We start from the raw sequence: 18,354 nt of genomic DNA, 5'->3' as shown, positions 1-18,354 counted from the left end.
TTGGCAAATGTTTTTTTACTAACCCCGCTGACAACTGATGACTCATCGGTTGTTAAAGACGGCTGCCCTCTCCTTAACAACCGTTACACATTCCACAAATACCATGCATTTAATTATTTTTTCCTTAATTTTGCGGTATATTCTGAGTGTTTTCAGCTTTTCTCGGTAAATACCGCAAAATGGTCTAGTGAATTGACAGTTTCAGGATCGTATGTGATATTTAGGCAAAATGTGTCCTGCTATCTAAATATCTCATGCAAGTTCATTCTGTGAATAGAGCTCATTACATATGTGCCCTTAGCGCCAAGATGTTTAACATTTAGGACATGTCCATGTTATGCTTTTGTGTACGATTTACATTTTTACAAAAGGAGGGTAATAAAAAAATAGCTTAAACATTAGAGGTAAGGTTTGGGTTCACTGCACTGTGGCTTCACAGCAAATCTAAGGGATTTTCGGTTTTGTTTTGCAGAAAATCACACACAAAAAAAATGTTCACCCCTCTGTTGCCAGAACAGTTTTTGGATTTTTTGCACACATTGCACACATTTTAAAATGCAAATTTTGAGCCTGGAATCTTTCATTATTTTTATTATTTATATTTATTTTGAAGTTAGCTGCAGCATGCTATACATGCCCTGTGTCATGGTCACTGGACTCCTTTGGATATACGATCACTGTGTGGGTTAACAGGACCAGGGTCATGAATAAGGTAATTGTGTCCCTGTATATGGAATCAAGTTCCTGGCTTTAACCACTTGGCTACTGGGCAGTAGGGATGAGCTTTGAGTTCGAGTCGAACATTGCCTGTTCGCCTGTTCAGCGAACAGTGAACAATTTGGGCTGTTCGTGGCAAATTCGAAAAGCCGGAACACCCTGTACAAGTCTATGGGAGAAATCGAAAGTGCTAATTTTCAAGGCTAATATGCAAGTTACTGTCCTAAAAAGTGTTTGGGGACCTGGGTCCTACCCCAGGGGACATGGATCAATGCAACAAAAAAAAAAGTTTTAAAAATGCCAATTTTTTCAGGAGCAGTGATTTTAATAATGATTAAAGTGAAACAATAAAAGTGTAATATTCCTTTAAATTTCGTACCTGGGGGTGTCTATAGTATGCCTGTGAAGGGGCGCATGTTTCCCATGCTTAGAACTGTCCCTGCACAAAGTGTCATTTCGCAAGGAAAAAAAGTCTTTTAAAATCACTTTGAATTGTCGGCTCTCGTAATACAGAGAACACTCAATGAGTGTTCTCTGTATTACGGAGCCGACAATTCATTCATTGATAAAAAAAAAATTAAATAGGCGTGGGGTTCCCCTAAATTCAATATACCGGGGGTTGGGCTGGGGGGGGGGGTGATCTGTGCTACAGGGATTAAGGACTATAGTAGGAAATCAGTACTGGGGGCATTAGGACTGATGGGGCAGATCTGTACTGTGGGGCATTTTGGATTGAGGAAGGCTTTGTACTAGGAGGAATAGGTTGTTTTTTTTATTGTACTTTGTACACTAGTCTGTGCATTACTAACCCCTCAATGATCCCTCAGATGAGGCTACGCTCTCGGAGCATACAGCTCCTTCTACTGGCAGCTGAGATCTCCTTCACTTCCTGCCCTGCAGACAGCATCCTGTGCAGTGAGAAAATACAGCTGATCGCTGGGAAACAAATGGATTGCTTGCACCCCTCAAGGAGGATACCTTACCTGGCAGATATTCCTATGATACCTTCATTTCTGTCAATGCATTTATGTTTGTGCTATTAAAATAACTTTATAATATTGCAATTAGGTGCGCCTCCCTCCCTCACTCTTTTTATTTTATACTGCTGACCACTGCACTGAACGCTGACTGCACTCTAAGTACATTATACACTACTGAAGTTCTTCTTTAACCACCTCAATACAGTGCACTTACACCCCCTTCCTGACCAAACCAATTTTCAGCTTTTATTTTTTATTTTTTCAGCGCTCTCACAGTTTGAATGACAATTACTCAGTCATGCAACACTGTACCCATATGAAACTTGCGTCCTTTTTTCCACACAAATAGAGATTTCTTTTAGTGGTATTTAATCACTAGTGTGTTTTTATTTTTTGTGCTATAAATAAAATAAAACGTAAATTTTGTGAAAAAAATTGCTTTTTCTTTGTTTCTGTCATAAATTTTTGTTAATTAGTAATTTTTCTTCATACATTTTGGCCAAAATGTATACTGCTACATATCTTTGGTAAAAATAACCCACATTAGTGTATATTATTTGGTCTTTGTGAAAGTTATAGAGTCTACAAACTATGGTGCCAATCGCTGAAAATTGATCACATCTGATCAGGCCTTCAGTACATCAGGTGTATCATTTCTTGAGACACTAACAAGTCAGGAAAGTACAAATACCCACCAAATGACCCCTTTTTAGAAAGTAAACATTCCAAGGTATTAAGTAAGTAGCATGGTGAGTTTTTTTAAGTTTTCATTTTTCCCCACAATTCTTTGCAAAATGAAGATCTTTTTTTTATTATTATTATTTTTTTTTACAAAATTGTCATATTATCAGGTTATTTCTCACACACAGCATATGCATACAACAAATTACACCCCAAAATACATTCTGCTACTCTTCCCGAGTACGGCGATACTACATGTGTGAGATTTTTACACAGCCTGGCCACATACAGAACACCAATATTGATGCAGTACCTTCAGACGTTCTATGAGCAAAAATGACGCATCTCATTTCTCAACCACCTATTACACTTTTGAAGGCCCTGGAGTACCAGGACAATGGAATTTCCCATAAAATGACCCCATTTTGGAAAGCAGACACCCCAACGTATAATCTGTGAGGCATAATGAGTCTTTTGAACGGTTCATTTTTTTCCAGTCGTTTTTGGAATATGTGGAAAAAAATGAAAACGCATTTTTTTTTACACAAAGTTGTAAATACATAGCATGTATATAGCAAAAATCATACCCCAAAACACATTCTGCTACTCCTCCCAAGTATGGCGATACCACATGTGTAGGACTTTTACACAGCCTGGTCACATAGAGAGGCCGAACATTGAAGTAGTACGTTCAGGCATTCTAGGAGCATAAATGACACATCTCATTTCATTCCTACCCATCACACTTTTGAAGGTCCTGGACCACCAAGACAGTGGAATTACCCACAAAATGACCCCATTTTGGAAAGCAAACACCCCAACGTATATTCTATGAGACATGGGCTGCAAATAGGTACTCGGGTACTCTGATGGGCTGGAGATAGGTACTCTGGTACTCTGATGGCCTGGTGACAGGTACTCATATACTCTGATGGCCTGGTGACAGGTACTCAGGTACTCTGATGGCCTGGTGACAGGTACTTGGATACTCTGATGGCCTGGTGACAGGGACTCAGGTACTCTGATGGCCTGGTGACAGGTACTCGGGTACTCTAAAGGCCTGGTGACGGGTATGCTAATGGCTTGGTGACTGGTATTTGGGTACTCTGAAGGGCGGTGACAGGTACTCAGGTACTCATATGGACTGTGACAGGTACTCGGGTACTAAGATGAACTGTGACAGGTACTCAGGTACTCATATGAACTGTTACAGGTACTCAGGTACTCAAATGAACTGTGACAGGTACTCAGATGGACTGGGACAGGTACTCAGGTACTCAGATGAACTGTGACAGGTACTCGGGTACTCAGATGGACTGGGACAGGTACTCCAGTACTCAGATGGAATGGGACAGGTACTCGGGTACTCTGATGGGCTGTGACAGGTACCCGGGTACTCGGATGACCCGTGACAGGTACTCGGGTACCTTGATGGGCTGTGACAGGTACTTGGGTACTTTGATGGGCTGTGACAGGTACTCGGGTTCTCTGATGGACCGTGACAGATACTCGGGTACCATGATGGAACGTGACAGGTACTCGGGTACCCTGATGGACCGTGACAGGTACTCGGGTACCCTGATGAACCGCGACAGGTACTCGGGTACTCTGATGGACCGTGACAAGTACTCGGGTACTCTGATGGACCATGACAGGTACTCGGGTACCCTGATGGACCGTGACAGGTACTCGGGTACTCTGATGGACCGTGACAAGTACTCGGGTACTCTGATGGACCGTGACAGGTACTCGGGTACTCTGATGGGCCGTGACAGGTACTCGGGTACTCTGATGTGCCGTGACAGGTACTCGGGTACTCTGATGGGCCGTGACAGATACTCGGATACTCTGATGGACTGTGACAGGTACTCAGGTACTCTGATGGGCTGTGACAGGTACTCGGGTACTCTGATGGACTGTGACAGGTACTCAAATATTCTGATGGACTGTGACAGGTACTCTGGTGGACTGTGATTGACAGGTACTATGAGGGGTGGTGACAGGTCCTCTTTATTGGGGGGGCAATCAGTGTGATCTTTCCTAGTCTCAAAAAATCGAATTAGTCTGTGTTGGGTGGACAAAACCTGTCACAGACAGCAAGACATTGCACTAGTACTCAGTCTACATTTAACATCTCTCCATATGTTATGGGTCAAGTCTGCTTCACTTAAGTCAATCACATATAATATATAATATAAAATAGACTAGAATCTAAAGACAGAAGTAGCTTATATGAGCAGTGACTTCTTTGATCTGTAAAGCCCTGTATACACGGTCAGATTTTCCGACGGAAAATGTGCAATCGGACTGTGTTGTCGGAAATTCCGATTGTGTGTGGGCTCCATCTGACTTTTTCCAACACACAAAGTTTGAAATCTGGATCTAAAATTTTCCGACAACAAAATCCGATCGTTTAAATTCTGATTGTGTGTAGACAATTCGGATGCACAAAGTGCCACACATGCTTATAATAAATTACAAGACGAAAGCTATTGGCTACTGGCCTTTTTATAGTCCCATCGTACGTGTTGTACGTCACCTTGTTCTGAACGATTGGCTTTTCCGACAACTTTGTGCGACCGTGTGTATGCAAGACAAGTTTGGGTCAAAATCCGTCTGAAAAAATCTGACAATCTTGTCCTACCGTGTGTACAGGGCATTAGATTGAAAGCCAAAATAAGTAGGATTTCTCTTAAAAGGTAAAATATACTGCACATTATTGGAAATGGGTATGTGTAAAAGAGAGAACAAATTAAATTAAAAGGAAGAAAAAGAAATGTAAAGAAGGAAGCATTATGAAGACAGAAATTAAATGGCAGAGAAGAACGATTAAAGGAAGAATAAAAGAAAACTGTAATATAAAGCTGCAATATGACATTAAAAAAGAAATCTGATCACCGCATTTAAAGTTAGGAGGGAATTTTGTTTCCCATTTTTGAAATATAATTGACCATATTGTCTCCAGTGTGTTGCTTTGTTTTCCTTTGGATTCCTAATAATACCTAAGGGATTTAATCTGTGAATTTGTTATAATGACTACCTACATGTCTGGGGCTCCCATGACTAACATGAGAATCACTGAGGTTATTACTTGGCACACTGCATTACGCTTACTGCTAAGATAGCAATTTTTTAAATGTTTGTGATTTTTTTGGTCTATTATTAAAGTATAACTTCACCTTTAGTAACATTTACATGTTACACCTCTATTTAGGGTATACCATGTAACAGTTTACTAATGTAGCAGCCCCACTCACCCCTCAAATACCCCACTGTGAATGCAGAAGATCTGCACCTGATGTCACATTTTAAAAACCGTGCCTCTGTGCAGGGCTCTGCCCACATAGTCACAGCGATCTGTGAATCAATGAACTACATGTCCAATCTGCCTCTGCACAGACAGCTTGTAGTTCTCAATAAACTACCATCGCACTCATCAGCGCCTTGGAAGTTCATTGACTCTTCCTGTGGCTGAGTAACTGTTCATATGGTGGTATGGGCAGACAGCTGTCCAGGGTCTGCAGGAGTCTGACATTGCAACAGCAATCTACTGATGTGCAGGCTTCATGGTAAAAAAATTAAAAATGCATATTTTTAACCTGCTAAATCTTTTTTGCATGCATTATTTTGTTTTTTACAAAAGATGAACTTAGCCTTTATTGATTGATATAGTGCAGCCATCCTTTCAAACATATTTATTTTGCATATGGATATCAAGGCGAAGTATAATATAGGTTAAATGTATTAAGTATAGTGCAAAGATACAAAGATCAGTAATGTAAATTCACCACCCATATAATGTTTTGGATTTGGTGGGGCTCTATGGAGTTTTACTCTTGAAGGAAGTCTGAACTTAGAGAAATAATTAGATGGCAGCTGCTGACCTTTCCTTCTAAAAATGTTACTTGCCTGGTTGTCATGCTGATCCAAAAGATTCAATACTTTCCCAGCCAGTGACCTGGAACAATCATGAGTGCGGAATTCACCAGCTACATTATTTTTCAGGTCAGTGAATCAGAACGTCTTAAATATATTGGATTAGCATATAAGCCTGTGTCTAGCATATCCAGGGGAAGGGCGACTGTCAGGGAAGGCTTGCCTATAGTCCATAATCTATGGGAGACAATCCGAAAAGGTGCAAGTGGATAGATGTAGATCAATAGGTCTGGTATTCAGTGATCCTTTCACCACATAAAAGGATGGCGTCTCACCTCCAACCTTCCACCTAAAAGGTCACTATGCAGCAAACTATCGGTAGGACCCACAAATCTTGCAACCATCTGTCTATTGCCAATCACTATACAGTGAACGAACAGTGAAGCCAACGGGTCCTCGTATCATAGTAATATCGGGATCTCCTCTGCTGCCTCTTCCAGCAATGTCTTCTCTCTACTTCCTGAGTGAGTTGGGAGGCAGACATTGCTGGAAGAGGCAGCAGAGGAGATCCCGATATTACTATGATACTAGGACCTGTTCTCTTTTCGCTCTTACACTATATTGTCAAAAGTATTGGGACACCTGTCTTTACACACACATGAACTTTAATGGCATCACAATCTTAGTCGTAGGGTTCAATATTGAGTTGGGCCACCCTTTGAAGCTATAACAGGCACAAAGAAAGGTCCATAAAGACATGGACGCATGAGTTTAGGGTGGAGGATCTTGACTGACCTGCAGAGAGTCCTGATCTCAACCCAATAGGCAATATAGTCTAAATGTAACCACTTACGAACTGCCACATGCCGATATACATCCTAACTTTGAAGAGGAATATTGTTGTTATGGCAGCAGCTAGCTGCAATAACCCCCGGTATCCTCTTCTTCGGCCGGCGGTCCGCTTTCCGATAAGAGTGGTCTCTGTGGTGGATCACCATGAGATCACTTTTATCAGTGGCGGGGGAGGGGCTCGGATGCGATCGGATGTTGTCCCTTGCTGGGTATGGAGATGAGTGAACGGAAGATGGCCCCCAACCGTCTCCATACCATTGCAGGGTGGAAGCGACATCAAAACGCCACTTCCGCCCATAGCACTTAAAGGGCCGTTTAAAAAAAAAAAATAATGACAGTGAGAACAGTTTAAAAATAAAAAAATAAAAGGTAAAATAAATAAATAAATAAGAAAAAAAACAACTTTAACTGCGCCCCGTCCCACCGAGCTTGCATGCAGAAGCGAACGCATACATGAGTAGCACCCACATATGAAAATGGTGTTCAAACCACACATGTGAGGTATTGCCGTGATTGGTAGAGTCAGAGCAATAATTCTAGCCATAGACCTCCTCTGTAACTCAAAATATGCAACCTGTAGAATTTCTTTTAAACATCACCAATGGAGATTTTTAAGGGTAAAAATGTGTTGCCATTCCACAAGCAGGTGCAATTTTAAAGCGTGACATGTTGTGTATCAATTTACGCGGCATAAAATTATCTTTCACAATATAAAAATAAATTGGGCTAACTTTAGTGTTGTCTTATTTTTTAATTTAAAAAAAGTGTATTTTTTCCCAAAAAAGTATGCTTGTAAGACCGCTGTGCAAATACAGTGTGACAGAAAGTATTGCAATGACTGCCATTTCTCTAGGGCAGTGATGGCGAACCTTGGCACCCCAGATGTTTTGGAACTACATTTCCCATGATGCTTGACTACATTGCAGAGTGCATGAGCATCATGGGAAATGTAGTTCCAAAACATCTGGGGTGCCAAGGTTCGCCATCACTGCTCTAGGGTGTTAGAAAAAAAATGTATATGTTTGGGGGTTCTAAGTAATTTTCTAGCAAAAAAGAATGTTTTTAACTTGTAAACAACAAATCTCAAAAAGAGGCTTGGTCCTTAAGTGGTTAACTGGGACTGTAAACTGCAATTACCTGTTATTATAGATCTGCTTAACCCTAACAACCAACCAGATTATATCTCAAACCTGATCAGTTGCCAAGTGTAAGTACACCATTTAAATTGCTATTGTACTGAATAAACCCAACTAGGCCAACAAATTGTCTGAAGAAGCCTTGTAGGCAGTTGGTTCATAATGCCACGTACACACGACCGGACTTTCCGGCAGACTAGGTCTGACAGAATCAGTCCATCGGACAATCCTATTATGTGTGGGCTAATCCGATCATTTTTTGTTTGAAAAAATCTGACGGACCTAGAAATAGAACATGTTTCAAATCTTTCCGACCGACTCAATTCCTATCGGGAAAACCATTTGTCTGTATGCTGGTCCAACAGACCAAATACGATGCAAGGGAAGCTATTGGCTACTGGCTATTGAACTTCCTTGTTTAGTCCCGTTTACGTCATCACGTTAAAAACAAATGGACTTTCGAACGGACTGTGTGTGGGCAAGTCCGTTCGTTTGGAAAGTCCGTCGGAACTCTGCGGAAAGTCCGCCGGGAAGACCGTCGGACCTAGTCTGCCGGAAAGTCCTGTCGTGTGTACGTGGCTTAAGAGTTTCTCTTTGCATATTCAGCAAGGTGATAGCTTAATATATTTCAATAATAATAATAGTGGGAGGGGCACGAATTGTCCCTGCCCACTATGTATGGGGCGCTGGTAGAAGGGAATTAATTAATTCAATAATTTACAGTTAAATGTTGTTAGAGTACTTACCTTTGATTGGTCCAGAGGCTTAGTAACGGTTGCCACAAACAGGAGACCCTATAAAAGAGAAAAAAGTGCGTCAGTTGCCGCAGTGTAACGGACAAAGAAGATCAGAACACATCCCGCCCTCCCTTCCCATGTCGCTGGCCTATTATGAGGTTGTGTGTCCATTTTTGCCTTTTTGGTAAACTTGGGACTTTTATTGATTGTTTATTTAGCTTGAGCTTTTAATAGCTAAGCTTTGCTGATATTATTGATATGTTAAAAATGTTATTTTGCTTTTATAGTTCAAAAGTTAAATGGCTTTATACAATATTAATAAAACCTATAATAAAGGCCGCGGCCATTATACTCCACAAAGATATGTGTGTATTCGTATATTAATGATATTTGAATCTATATATAAGGGTTATATACAATTCTACCTAGCGTACCAAATGCTATATCAGCTGAAAGTATGTCATTTATAAATCGTACTAATAAACAACTGGCTATGCTAACTTACAAACATGTTTTTTGCAGGTATTTTATTGTATTGGTTGTACTCCCCTGGCAGAGCTGGTGGCTCCTGTCCTATATTATGCAATAAACAAAGCACAGGCTGAATTCGGCAGTTTGAGCTTTAATTTTTGTTTAATGGTGATCAATGCTTCAAATCACTTTTCATTATTCTGTCTTTAACCTCTACACTGCCCAAAGTTCATATGAAATATTCAAGTCTGTTGTTTTACTTATATTTAGAGAGCACCGTATGACATTCCTTAGGCTGACTTTAATCATAACCAAAGACACAGAAACAAACTAAGCACATGCGATTTCAAATTCAACACAAGCTGACTGCAAACGCTTATAGAAGTCATCGTGCAAACATAACATCACAAACTACGTTATTTTATGTTTTACAGTAATCCAAGTAGACAGTCCCTAAGGACATCTTACTTAGTACTGTAGGCTTTTTCTATTAATACACTGTTACAATGCAAATTCTTAGTTGCTTTACTGTAGGAAGTCATAATAGGATCTGACAATGAGCAGCAACAGTGTTAACTCTTATTGTGGTTGAAGGGTTGCAGTGTCACTTAGAATCGCCAAGCTGAAAAGGCAATAAAGTAGCATAAATAGCCCTTGTAGTACATCATAAACAAATATATCTTTTAAATAATTTTAAAATTTTAAAATATTAATGAAGCTCAATAGAAACATAGACTCTGGAAAACATTTATGAAAAACTTACAATTTAGCTAAAATAAAGAGTAAATTTATTCTGTACCATAAAAGAAATGAAAATAGCATTGAAATAGCCACTGGACAAGGAAAAACAAATACAATAATTACTGCAAAGTAAATGATTTAAAATAAGCACATTAGATGGGTACCTTATGTACCTAATGTACATTAGCCAAACCTAACCTTGATAAAGGAGATTGTATTGTCATACTGAAGGGTAGTGATGGCCGAACGGTTCGCCCGGCGGTCGTTTCGCGGCGAATTTCCGACTTTCGCCGTCCGCGGGTTCGAACGCCTTTTTCCGTCGTTCGCCCCGGCGGACTTACGTGTTTAATGTATACAAGAACTTTAACCTTTCGTGACACGTTTATCATGTGTTACAGGACAACCAATTGAGACATGACAGCTCATGGACACTTGGACATTCCCCCTAACCTATAAATACACCCGATCCGGTGGCCATTTTACATTCTTTCTTCTGTCACTGTAGGGAAAGGATCCTGTGTGGAGTAGGGACAGAGAAAACGCTAGCTATTTGGTACACAAAAGTTCTTTTCAGGACTGGTATAGGTGTTAGGTCAGCAGCCTGAGTTTCTTTTGTCAGTTTAGATAAAGGGACAGAGCGCTGTATGCTGCTATTTTAGGGACAGCTCAGCCAGATTAGTCTTTCTTCATCATCATCATCATCATCATCATTAGCTGTTACTATCAGGTCCACAAAAGAGCTGTTCCAGCTAATCGTTCCAGCCTACTCTTTTTTGCCAATTTGTATAGGGACAGGCAGGAAGCAGTGTGTCAGGCAGTGAGGATAATTTTAAAGACTTGCTGTTACTATTAGTTCCACAAAGGTTCTTTTCAGGACTGGTATCAGTGGTACGGTAATAGGCTTGTACACGTATAATATTCTTTCTTCCAAATATAGAAAGAATATTATACTTGACTGCTGCCCTTCTGCTGCAGTCTGCTAATCATTCACAACTCACTTGTTCCACAAAGCTCTTTATCAGGACTGGTAACTTGGTCTGTCTAGGGTGCTACGGTACATAGGCTTGGGTGCGGTACAGTCTGCTGTTCTGTAAGGACCGCTATCGGTCCACAATACATAGGGTTGCCGTGCACTACTGCTGACCGCTGCCCTATACTGCAGCAGTCCTTCATTGGTATAGGGACTGACGTACAGTCTGCTAATCACTAACACACAACCTGCTTGGTCCACAAAAGTTCTTATAAGGACTGGTAACTTGGTATAGGGTGCTACGGTACATAGGCCTGAGTGCGTTACAGTCTGCTGTTCTGTAAGGACCGCTATCGGTCCACAATACATAGGGTTGCCGTGCACTACTGCTGACCGCTGCCCTATACTGCAGCAGTCCTTCAGCGGTATAGGGACTGACGCACAGTCTGCTAAACACTAACACACAACCTGCTTGGTCCACAAAAGTTTTTATAAGGACTGGTAACTTGGTATAGGGTGCTACGGTACATAGGCCTGAGTGCAGTACAGTCTGCTGTTCTGTAAGGACCGCTATCGGTCCACAATACATAGGGTTGCCGTGCACTACTGCTGACCGCTGCCCTATACTGCAGCAGTCCTTCATTGGTATAGGGACTGACGTACAGTCTGCTAATCACTAACACACAACCTGCTTGGTCCACAAAAGTTCTTATAAGGACTGGTAACTTGGTATAGGGTGCTACGGTACATAGGCCTGAGTGCGTTACAGTCTGCTGTTCTGTAAGGACCGCTATCGGTCCACAATACATAGGGTTGACGTGCACCACTGCTGACCGCTGCCCTATACTGCAGCAGTCCTTCAGCGGTATAGGGACTGACGTACAGTCTGCTAAACACTAATACACAACCTGCTTGGTCCACAAAAGTTCTTATAAGGACTGGTAACTTGGTATAGGGTGCTACGGTACATAGGCTTGAGTGCGGTACAGTCTGCTGTTCTGTAAGGACCGCTATCGGTCCACAATACATAGGGTTGACGTGCACCACTGCTGACCGCTGCCCTATACTGCAGCAGTCCTTCAGCGGTATAGGGACTGACGCACAGTCTGCTAAACACTAACACACAACCTGCTTGGTCCACAAAAGTTTTTATAAGGACTGGTAACTTGGTATAGGGTGCTACGGTACATAGGCCTGAGTGCGTTACAGTCTGCTGTTCTGTAAGGACCGCTATCGGTCCACAATACATAGGGTTGCCGTGCACTACTGCTGACCGCTGCCCTATACTGCAGCAGTCCTTCATTGGTATAGGGACTGACGTACAGTCTGCTAATCACTAACACACAACCTGCTTGGTCCACAAAAGTTCTTATAAGGACTGGTAACTTGGTATAGGGTGCTACGGTACATAGGCCTGAGTGCGTTACAGTCTGCTGTTCTGTAAGGACCGCTATCGGTCCACAATACATAGGGTTGACGTGCACCACTGCTGACCGCTGCCCTATACTGCAGCAGTCCTTCAGCGGTATAGGGACTGACGTACAGTCTGCTAAACACTAATACACAACCTGCTTGGTCCACAAAAGTTCTTATAAGGACTGGTAACTTGGTATAGGGTGCTACGGTACATAGGCTTGAGTGCGGTACAGTCTGCTGTTCTGTAAGGACCGCTATCGGTCCACAATACATAGGGTTGCCGTGCACTACTGCTGACCGCTGCCCTATACTGCAGCAGTCCTTCATTGGTATAGGGACTGACGTACAGTCTGCTAATCACTAACACACAACCTGCTTGTTCCACAAAAGTTCTTATAAGGACTGGTAACTTGGTATAGGGTGCTACGGTACATAGGCTTGAGTGCGGTACAGTCTGCTGTTCTGTAAGGACCGCTATCGGTCCACAATAGATAGGGTTGACGTGCACCACTGCTGACCGCTGCCCTATACTGCAGCAGTCCTTCAGCGGTATAGGGACTGACGTACAGTCTGCTAAACACTAATACACAACCTGCTTGGTCCACAAAAGTTCTTATAAGGACTGGTAACTTGGTATAGGGTGCTACGGTACATAGGCTTGAGTGCGGTACAGTCTGCTGTTCTGTAAGGACCGCTATCGGTCCACAATAGATAGGGTTGACGTGCACCACTGCTGACCGCTGCCCTATACTGCAGCAGTCCTTCAGCGGTATAGGGACTGACGTACAGTCTGCTAAACACTAATACACAACCTGCTTGGTCCACAAAAGTTCTTATAAGGACTGGTAACTTGGTATAGGGTGCTACGGTACATAGGCTTGAGTGCGGTACAGTCTGCTGTTCTGTAAGGACCGCTATCGGTCCACAATACATAGGGTTGCCGTGCACTACTGCTGACCGCTGCCCTATACTGCAGCAGTCCTTCATTGGTATAGGGACTGACGTACAGTCTGCTAATCACTAACACACAACCTGCTTGTTCCACAAAAGTTCTTATAAGGACTGGTAACTTGGTATAGGGTGCTACGGTACATAGGCTTGAGTGCGGTACAGTCTGCTGTTCTGTAAGGACCGCTATCGGTCCACAATAGATAGGGTTGACGTGCACCACTGCTGACCGCTGCCCTATACTGCAGCAGTCCTTCAGCGGTATAGGGACTGACGTACAGTCTGCTAAACACTAATACACAACCTGCTTGGTCCACAAAAGTTCTTATAAGGACTGGTAACTTGGTATAGGGTGCTACGGTACATAGGCTTGAGTGCGGTACAGTCTGCTGTTCTGTAAGGACCGCTATCGGTCCACAATAGATAGGGTTGACGTGCACCACTGCTGACCGCTGCCCTATACTGCAGCAGTCCTTCAGCGGTATAGGGACTGACGTACAGTCTGCTAAACACTAATACACAACCTGCTTGGTCCACAAAAGTTCTTATAAGGACTGGTAACTTGGTATAGGGTGCTACGGTACATAGGCTTGAGTGCGGTACAGTCTGCTGTTCTGTAAGGACCGCTATAGGTCCACAATAGATAGGGTTGACGTGCACCACTGCTGACCGCTCACCTATACTGCAGCAGTCCTTCAGCGGTATAGGGACTAAGAGTTTTGTCACAGGGTCATTTAAAAAATGACATGCAGAGGAAGAGGCAGGCCCTTCCGCAGGGGTGGTAGGGGTAGGGCAGGAGCAACAGGCTTGAGCCAAAGTGGGAAGTTGCAGAAGGTGCGTTCAATTACTTTAAAGGATGCACCAGACTTGGTTGAGTGGCTCGCTCAGCCTTACTCTTCTGCACCCTCCTCATCCTCTCGATCTGCACCCTCTTCTTCACTCTCTGCTATGTGCACCCCCAAAGACACTACCACCAACAACACGACCACCACCACCACCACCACATACCTTCCGCTTGAGTCACTGGAATTATTTTCCGATCCATATCAAGAGGACATTTCTGATGCGCAGCCACTCTTGGTATTGGATCAGGAAGAGGAGGTAGCAACAAGCGCTACTCAGCAGTCTGACGCCAGTACCCAGATCAGCCCAAGGAGGAGGTTGGTCCCCGGTGTTGCTGCCTACTCTACTTATAGCGGTGGGGAAGGTGACGTTGATGATGACGTGTCTAGTGATGTCACGTGGGTGCCCACAAGAGAGGAAGAGGAGGGGAGTTCAGAGGGAGATATGGACCAGCAGATAGGGAGGAGAAGCAGCAATGACTTACATTGCACAGCAGGGACAAAGCAGACTGCAAATGTATCAGGAGCGAGTCATCGACCATGTACGGTCACATCTGGCGCTCCCAGGACACCGGCACATGGCTCCGCAGTGTGGGCTTTTTTTAACGTGTCCGCTGCTGACAATAGCGTTGCCATCTGCAATCTTTGCAGTCAACGCGTTAGTCGCGGTAAGCCCAATACTCACCTAGGGACGACCGCCTTAAGAAGGCACATGAGCAGCCATCACCGAGCCCAGTGGGAGCAACGGAACACACAAAGCCACACTGCAGGCTCTCACCGTCCAGCCTCGTCTTCTACTTCTCCTTCTCCTCTCTCCTCACAATTGTCCTCCACTCCACCTTCCATCACGCCAAGCTCACATTTTTCTGCAAAAAGGCAGGCTTCCGTGGGCCTAATGTTTGAGCGTAAAAAAATGATGACGCCGGATAACCCTCTTGCCCAACGGTTGGCGGCTGGCTTGTCAGAACTCATAGCCCGCCAACTACTGCCATATAAACTGGTGGACTCGGAGGCCTTTCGCAAATTTGTGGCCATTGGAACACCACAATGGAAGGTCCCAGGAAGGAAGTATTTCTCAGAGAAGGGCATCCCAGAGCTATATGGCCATGTTCAGCGGCAAGTGAATGTATCTCTGGCACACAGTGTCGGTGCCAAGATACATCTGACCACAGACACGTGGTCTAGCAAACACGGGCAGGGAAGGTATATCAGTTTTACTGCCCACTGGGTGAACCTTCTGACGGCCGTCAAGCATGTAACCCGTGGCACCCGTGTAGATTTGGTTTTACCGCCACGGATTGCATGCAGGCCTGACTCTTCTTCTCCTCCTCCTACTCCATCCTCCTCCCTCTCCTCCTCAGCTGCCTCCTCCTTTTCCGCTGCTAGCGTCTCTTCCACTGCACCGCCCAAGCTCCCCAGAACCTATTCCACATGCCAGGTGAGACGTTGCCATGCCGTGCTGCGTCTGTTGTGCCTGGAAGCAAAGAGCCACACTGGCCCGGCACTCCTTTCAGCTTTGCGTTCACAGGCAGATGAGTGGCTAACACCGCTCAATTTGACAGTTGGTAAAGTGGTGTGTGACAACGGTGCCAATCTGCTTAGCGCATTGAAACAGGGCAAAATCACGCACGTGCCGTGCATGGCACACGTCTTAAACTTGGTCGTGCAGCGATTCCTTGTCAAATACCCTGGGGTCCAGGACATCTTGCGGCAGGCAAGGAAAATCTCGGCCCATTTCAGAAGATCTTACACGGCCATGGCTCGCCTTGCTGACATTCAGCGGCGACACCATCTGCCGGTCAGACGTCTTATTTGCGATTGCCCGACGCGATGGAACTCAACCTTCTATATGCTTGATAGGCTGCTCCAGCAGAAACGTGCAGTTAACGTCTACCTGTATGAACTCTGCGAAAGAAACGGTTCTGGGGAGCTGGGTTTTTTTTCACCGCGCCAGTGGCTGCTCATGCGCGACACATGCAGACTTCTGCGGCCATTTGAGGAGATCACCAAACTGGTCAGTCGCAGCCATGGCGCCATCAGTGACATGGTACCTTATGCCTTCTTTCTGGAGCGTGCATTGCGTCGTGTCATTGATCAGGCTGTGGAGGAGCAGGAGCGGGAAGATGAGGAAGTCGCAATGCTGGATGAATTCCCAGGGGGGGCTACTCTATCTGAGACAAGTCAACAACAGGAGTCTGATGAGGAGTCAGAGGAGGATGGTGCCGGGGCGGATGAGCAGGAGCAAGAAGAGCATGCTTTAAACCTTTCTGGGATCCCTGTTGTGCGAGGATGGGGAGAGGAGAATGAAGAGGACGACATTATCCTGGATGATGAGCAGGAGCCAGGCCACCACACCGCTTCCACTTTAGTGCAAATGGGGGCCTTCATGCTCCAGTGTTTTAATAGGGACCCCCGTATAAAAAGCATGAGGGTCAAGGACCAGTACTGGGTGGCAACGTACTTAGACCCCCGGTACAAACACAAAATGGCGGAAATGTTACCGCCGTCGCAGAGGGCTGTCAGAATGCAGCACTTCCAGGCCTTGCTTCGAGAAATGCTGCATTCTGCTTTTGCGTGCGCTGGCAGAGGAGCAATTCCCACTCCCAGAGAAGGATTTGCGGGTACCAATCCAACAGCGCCTGCAAGAAGAGGCCGGTTTGAAGATGTGTTGGTGACTTCGGATATGAGGTCATTCTTTCAGCCGACCCATCGACAGGTGTCATCCGGATCCAGCATCAGGGAACGCCTAGACCGTCAGGTGTCCGACTACATTGGGTTAACGGCCGATGTGGACGCTCTGAGGAGTGATGAACCCCTAGACTACTGGGTGGGCAGGCTTGACCTCTGGCCAGAGCTTGCCCAATTTGCAATCGAACTGTTGGCTTGCCCCTCATCCAGTGTCCTGTCCGAAAGGACGTTCAGCGCAGCAGGGGGGATTGTGACCGATAAGCGTACTCGCCTAGCTCACCACAGTGTTAACTACCTCACATTTCTAAAAATGAATGAGGCATGGATCTCGGAGGAATTCAACACATGTGATCAGTAGACCATGTATATGTCTATAAACAATTTTTGGAATCAAGCACACAGACCTTCTTAATTCATTTGGCTCACTTCCCTGACCCAAAAAAGCACACCGTACTATATGCCCCTACCCTCCTCTTTGAAGAGGTTGAGCGGTGTCATATTTCTACTGGGGCTGCTTATTATGAGGGGTTCCCACCATCCCTGTGCTGTGCTGACTTCCTCCTGGGTGTTCTTATTATGAGGGGCTCCCACCATCCCTGTGCTGTGCTGACTTCCTCCTGGGGGTTCTTATTATGAGGGGATCACACCATCCCTGTGCTGTGCTGACTTCCTCCTGGGGCTGCTTACGGTGCTGCTGTCAGCGCTGTATGTCACGGAGCTGCTGTCAGCGCTGTATGTCACGGAGCTGCTGTCAGCGCTGTATGTCACGGAGCTGCTGTCAGCGCTGTATGTCACGGAGCTGCTGTCAGCGCTGTATGTCACGGAGCTGCTGTCAGCGCTGTATGTCACGGAGCTGCTGTCAGCGCTGTATGTCACGGAGCTGCTGTCAGCGCTGTATGTCACGGAGCTGCTGTCAGCGCTGTATGTCACGGAGCTGCTGTCAGCGCTGTATGTCACGGAGCTGCTGTCAGCGCTGTATGTCACGGAGCTGCTGTCAGCGCTGTATGTCACGGAGCTGCTGTCAGCGCTGTATGTCACGGTGCTGCTGTCAGCGCTGTATGTCACGGAGCTGCTGTCAGCGCTGTATGTCACGGAGCTGCTGTCAGTGCTGTATGTCACGGAGCTGCTGTCAGCGCTGTATGTCACGGAGCTGCTGTCAGCGCTGTATGTCACGGAGCTGCTGTCAGCGCTGTATGTCACGGTGCTGCTGTCAGCGCTGTATGTCACGGAGCTGCTGTCAGCGCTGTATGTCACGGAGCTGCTGTCAGCGCTGTATGTCACGGAGCTGCTGTCAGCGCT

This window comes from Lithobates pipiens, unplaced genomic scaffold (assembly GCF_037356315.1).
Source record: "Lithobates pipiens isolate NorthernLeopardFrog02 unplaced genomic scaffold, aLitPip1_a1.2 Scaffold_19, whole genome shotgun sequence".
NCBI classification, from domain to species: Eukaryota; Metazoa; Chordata; class Amphibia; order Anura; family Ranidae; genus Lithobates; species Lithobates pipiens.
This window is presented reverse-complemented; position numbering follows the sequence as displayed.